The sequence below is a fragment of the Aphelocoma coerulescens genome, chromosome 2 (assembly GCF_041296385.1).
Source record: "Aphelocoma coerulescens isolate FSJ_1873_10779 chromosome 2, UR_Acoe_1.0, whole genome shotgun sequence".
NCBI lineage: Eukaryota > Metazoa > Chordata > Aves > Passeriformes > Corvidae > Aphelocoma > Aphelocoma coerulescens.
This window is the reverse complement of record NC_091015.1, coordinates 145,265,316-145,271,490: the sequence shown is the minus strand read 5'-3', so window position 1 is coordinate 145,271,490 and position 6,175 is coordinate 145,265,316. Positions and strand designations below refer to the sequence as shown.

Sequence of the window (6,175 nt, the reverse complement as noted above, 5' to 3'; positions counted from 1 at the left end):
TAATGTTTTTCCTCTCCCACTTATCATTTGGTCTTCTCCCAAATTTTGTTTTACTTGTCTTAGGGCAGGGGAAGTATCTAACTGTGTTTCAGCAGAGCTTGCTACAATCAGATCCTTAAGTTTTTATAACTACATATAAATGACTCAAGATTTCTTAAGTGTCTAGACCCAAAACATTTACCCCTGGTGAGTCATGCTGCAGGTTTCTGTGTAGCTTGGTGACCTGGCAGAGACTCAGCACCACTGCAATGGGATACCCCTTGCCCTCTCAGAGGGAATGGGACCAGAAGCCAATTTATCAGAAAACCAGCAGAGAAGAATGCAAATAGCTAGGTGCTATTTTAGCTCCCCAACCTGGTTTCTTATGGCAGAGTGTCAGTGCAGTGCCACCCTAAGAGAATGCATAAAAACCCAGCTCAAGGTCCTTGTGAGGTATTTGAGAAGGCTGCTCCTGCCCAGTTTGGCATCAGCTGGCCATCTGTACTGAATCAGTGAAGAAGTGACAGCACGTCAGTCGCCCTCCAGGTGAGCCCATCTGTCCAGCAAACAGGGGTCCCAGCTCTTCAGCCTTCCCATGAAACTGCAGAGCTTGAGTGCTTTTTCTGAGTGCGTACCATCTCAGATGAAACAAAGCTTGGCAAAAAAAGGTACAAACTGCAATCCTTTGCATCTGCTGTATGTAAATATGATTTAAGAATCCCTTGCTCTTAATGTCTGTCTTTGCCATGGGACCAGAGTCAGCTAAAACTAGCATTTGAACTCTCCTCCTGTGTGGGAGAGATATATGAGTAGTTGTAGCTGATAGGGTGATGGCAGCTAATACCTGAAATTATGACTACCTTTTTTTGGCTTAAATGCTAGTAATTAAAAATGCTACTAAAAATGCTAGTAACTTCTTGCAAACAAAGAAAAATTTTCAGCCTTCCAACAGTAAACTTTATGGAAATGGGCAGCTCCAGAAATCCCTGATGGGAAATGCAGGTTCCCTAAAGTGAGCTGAGGTGAGAAAACAATTTCTGCATGAATAATCACAAGAAGAATAACCCCCCAAATATGCTGAAACCCCCTTTGCTGCTACCCAATCCACTTCTATGCCACCAGGGTCTGCAAGAACTTTGTTAAGCCCCAGCTGTCTGGAGCTGGTGCTGAAGCTGGTGTCCTCCCATGGTCTCTGACAGCAGCCTGCCTACAGCAGCCTGCCTCCTCTCTTTGCAGCCAGGTGCCACACTCCTGACATTGTTTGACAGAGTCTTTGTTGATACTCTGTTTATATTACTGAAGGAATACACAGAGCTACATTTGGTATTCTGTACTTCTGTCTTAATGGCCACATATCTGTAGATCCATACGCTTACTGCCTCACTGTCCTAACCTTAACCTAATGATGCCCATTCTCTCACTTGATCCTAAGTTCCTCCTGCTACAACTCCTGTATTGTTTATTATCTTGCTCTTTCTGTCTGCCTTCACTTTCTTGATCTCAATACTCTGGTGTCTGCTTATGTAATTGAGAAGGATGGAAGAAAAAAGTTAAGATACTTGTTTTCATGTAAACTCTAATCTAAAAATAATATTAACTGCATTATTGCTAGAAAAACTTTAACACTCTAAACTGTTAAAACTTTTAAAATATTTAAATGCTTAACATTGAATCTAACTTTATTTCAACTTTGGATATATGGAAGGGGTTACAGCATTCATACTGTAAACAAAGAAAAGCCAACACCATCAGGACTAGCACAAATCATATTACAGTCTAAATCAACTCTACTTTGTAGTCTATTTTGTAATCTCTAACTTTTTTATCTTTCTTCTTTTTTTTTTTTCTAAATTTGCCTATTTTATGTGCAAGCACTTAAACTTTTCCTAGTTTTCCATATATGAGACATTCCACAGGATCTGTTGATCTTAAATACAGTGTGTTTAAGAGGCCCTGGTCCTTTTGAGCTGTTACACACACATGCTTATCACGGGGTATTGCAAGAGATCCCTGTGATCTGTGAAAAGTGAATACTTTTACAGGATCATGGCCCTAAAATGTAAAAGCTTCAAACTAGGGCACAAGTACTACATTTGTTTTGAAAATGCTATGGTGTTGTGCAGCTAAATAGACATGATCTGTGATAGTGCTCATAGCATTGCTATTCATGAATAATCACCATCATGTTTTCCTTATAAAGCTATATTTAACCAATATCCCTCATTAAATTATGCCTTAGTTTCTGATTATTTTTTTGAAAAATTTTCCCCACTAAAGAAGCATTCAGTGCCTCTTGCTCATCCCTTGCAATGTGGCAGTGGCTTTGGATAACAGACTGAAGAGTGAAACTGATACAGAGAAATTGTCAGAAAAACCCAGTTCTACCTACATAAACATGCTGCTACATGAAGGCACGGGTTGTCTTTGTTCTGCAAGTTATGAGCTCATACGTCAACATGGGAAAACAGATGTTTAGATGAAAAAAATAATGAAAAGGCAGAATGAGGAACATGTCCAAGTTCCTTTGGCTTTTGTTCAGGTGTTCCATGGACAGAGCTAATGGGAATCATGTGGAGTGGCTGATTATCATTGGAATCAGATGGTCTTTTTGCAACTGCAAGAAAGGAAAGAAGCAATTTTACTCTGTATACACACATTTTTGGTTTACTACCAGGCTTAATTAAAATAGTCTTTCACTGCTTATTATGAGAAGGATAGAAGTTAATTGTCAGATTGTACTTAATCCTCTTCAGTGGAAGAAAAAAATTGTATCATGACATTAGTAGAAGACCACCAGATCTCTTCTGATCCTGTCTGTGACTACTGAGATGAAAGAACTGACTGTCTTGGCCTTTGCTCCTCAGGTAGTCATCTGTGCAAAATGACAGCACTTTTTGCACTTTTAATACAGACATGAGATTCTGCTCAATGTACAATAATCTGGAAAATAATTTCCTATAATGTCCATTTGTTAATGCCTCCCAGGCCCAGTTCTTAGTCTTGACTGAAGTGCTGCCATGCTCTTTTACTGCAAGAGATGTGTTCCCCATCTTCTTCTGCCTTCATTTCCTCCTTATGATGCTGTGGGTTAGTTACTTCATGGCCTATGATGTGATTTGTCATGTCTGGATAGGAAATCCATGTACTCCTAAAGAATAATTCCTCTCCCTCTCCCTCTCCCTCTCCCCCTCCCCCTCCCCCTCCCTCTTCTCCTCATGCTCCTCTCTTGCAGGCCGATCCACGCATTTGCTTTCTCTGATCACTGTGAAATGCTCTCCCTGTTCCAATAGGTAAGACACCAAATATTATTTTTCTTCTATTGCTCTCAAAGAGCAAACAGAACTTCCTATTGCAGGGAATCATTTTTATTATGACTTTGGGTTCCCATTTTTTTCAGTTGCCATAGAGTCATGAATCCTGATCCTCCTACACCTCTCCCAACCAACCACTTTCAGATGCTATCTCAGGGCACAGCATACCATGGAACATTCTGGTAGAAAATGATATTAAAGCAATCAGTTATGTCACAGTCTTTAAACTGAGAGTTTCATGCAGCTGAGTTTTTTGAAAGATAAGAATCTGCAGCCTACAAAGGACTGCTGAGTGCTTGTGCAATCTGCAAGTTTACGCTGAGAAATGGCTTAGGTATATTTAGAAAAGTAATTGTTGGATAATCTGATCTAAAGCTTCCCTTGCTTGTCAGATTGCCAAAAGATAAGTTTATAATATTACTTTAACATTATTTCATTTTATTAATTTAATTATTAAGTCATTTTTGCCCAAGACAATTCATACTGACCTTAAAATGAAATGGAAACAAATGGTGCCAGAAGTAAGAGTCACCGAGGGGAGGATGATACACGGCTGTCATCCATTTACCCAGAGAAACAATATTAAGGGCTCAGTTGTCAGCTGCACTAAGGCAGGGCTCAGCCCAGCTGGGACTGCGGGGGAGCATTGATTTTGTTCCTGGGAAAAAATCGTCCTCAAATTAGTTGGGACTTAATACCTATTAAACCAGCTTTGCGCTTCTCCAAACCACCAAATTTCTTCCTCAGCCTTTGGGGATCATATTCTTCTGCTCAAAATAATTTCAAGAGCAGAGAACAGTTTCTCAGTTTCTTACCTGAAGTTTGCCAGATTTTCATTGTCTTGCTCCTCTCTTTGTTTGACCAACTGTGGTAACTTCCTAGTCTTCTGATATTTCTTGTTTCTAGGTCTTTGGTTTTATTTCCAGCTTAAAAGCATCCCTTTCTCTTTTGCGACCACCTCCTGACTCCAGGTGTCCTCAGATCCTGGTAGTTGTTAGTGTCATGATGGCATATCTCTACGGGACCTGGAGCAGAAGACCAGAAGCCAACAACAACATACTTGGTCTAAAATGTGTCTAACAATATCTGTTTTGTCACCAACTACACCCAAAATGTCTTTAGGTCCATCTCCACCTGCTCTGTTTATTTCTCTCACTGCCCAAAGCTTCCTAGAGTGGTTGACTTCAGACAGTATGTGATTGTATTAAAACTCAGAACTTGTTTGCTTAAGCATTTGATGCTTGCCAGTCAGAACAAATAGCCCAATGCTGCCCTGCAGAAAACAGCTGAAGCCACATTTGGAGACATGGCAGCATTAAAAATCCAGTCAGTGATTGGCAGTTTGGCCAGACTTGGGATGTGTGCTTAAGGGAAGTTTCCTTTTGGTTCAAACTCAGAGTGTAGTTGCTTCAGGGTAATGGGAATGGCAGAACTATTAGAGATCAAAGTTGCAAGAAATCTTTGCTTCACCCTCCTACCAGGGAGTAAAGACTGGTCAACAGGGTGCTCCATCCTGCCAGGAGAGACACTCTTCCTCTCCCACCACCTGAGAAAATCCAGCACACAAAACTGAGTATAGAGGATGAGATTAGTTCTCAAGTGCTTAAAAGATGTAAAGCACTGAAAAGCTACTCAAATGCCAGTGTGAAAGGATTTATATTCCCAGATGGCAGAGAATGAACTCATAAAGTGCTAGTCATCACCTAAGGATGAAATCCATCTAATCTTAAGAATAGAAAGTATAGAGCTTCTGTCAGGGAAACTTCTAAGATTAAGCCCTTGCCCTCCTACTTGAAGGGCAGCTGTGTACTCATTTACTGCACAGTCAGAGCACGTGCTTACATAGAAAATGCTTTCATGTGACAAGGCTATAGGATTAGGAAGGAAACTGTGGATTTCTCTACCCTAACTCACTGCTCTTCTGCTCCTCTCTCTCCAAACTGGAGTTATACAAGTTCTGCTACCCCTGAAGACTCTTTGGCCACAGGATAAATGTGGGTTGTGTTTTAACCTAAATTGTGTCATATAATGAACTACTAAGAGCTGTTCTTAATAAAGGAATTAAAGAAGATGAGACTGCTGACAGACAACATGATGAACATTCTCAAATTCCTTCTACAATATTGATTTTATTCCAGTTTCTCATTAAAAACATTTGCTTGTTGTATACATAAACTATTTCTGCAACAGTTGAAGTGAGCCATGCACAATCCAAGTGTAAGTTCCAGGCCTCTGTTTTCAGCAAGATAATTGTGTTGGATAGAAACCCTGGTGATGTCAGATATTTAATATGTCAAAGCAGGAACAGCGCACAAACATAAAACTGAAAGAACTTTGGAGAGACTCTGTTTAGTAATACCACCAAAGTAGTCAGCCTTGCACAGGAAAATGAAGCAGTCAATGATTACCCTCTACTGGCACCAGATTATTGACACCAGGATTATACATCACCTATAAGTATAAATACAAAGAACTGGTTAGTCCAAAGGTAGGTATCCTGTCCTGATACATGGAGGAGTTCTTTAAAAAACCTTTAAGAAAGGATAAGCAAGAAAAGGTTTTTTTCCTTGGTAGAGAGATTATCTTTCCTCCAAGCTTTGGCAATCAAGATTTGAATCAACTGCAATGTAAATGGCAAAGGCACCTGAGGGAGTCTGTCTTATAAATGGGATATTGCTGAAGGAGCATGTGAACGTTCTTTTTAGGGAATATTTAAATTCGAATACTGACATTTGGGGGAGAAAAATAGAGAAAATACAAATTAATTTCAGCTTTCAAGGTTGGGGTTTTTAAATTAGGAAGTAGTATTTTTCAAAGTATATGGTAATGGAATTCTGATTGATAATAAAATTGGAATAATATTCCAATACTGGAATGTAAACATG

General features: G+C 39.8%; 1 long non-coding RNA gene across 1 annotated transcript; it reads left to right on the top strand.

Annotated features, from left to right (window-relative positions):
- Positions 1-2,648: 2,648 nt before the first annotated feature.
- On the top strand, positions 2,649-5,715 carry LOC138105979 (uncharacterized). Its single transcript, XR_011148843.1, has 3 exons — positions 2,649-2,843; positions 3,212-3,269; positions 4,197-5,715. It is a non-coding gene; the product is annotated as an uncharacterized lncRNA (long non-coding RNA).
- Positions 5,716-6,175: the final 460 nt, after the last annotated feature.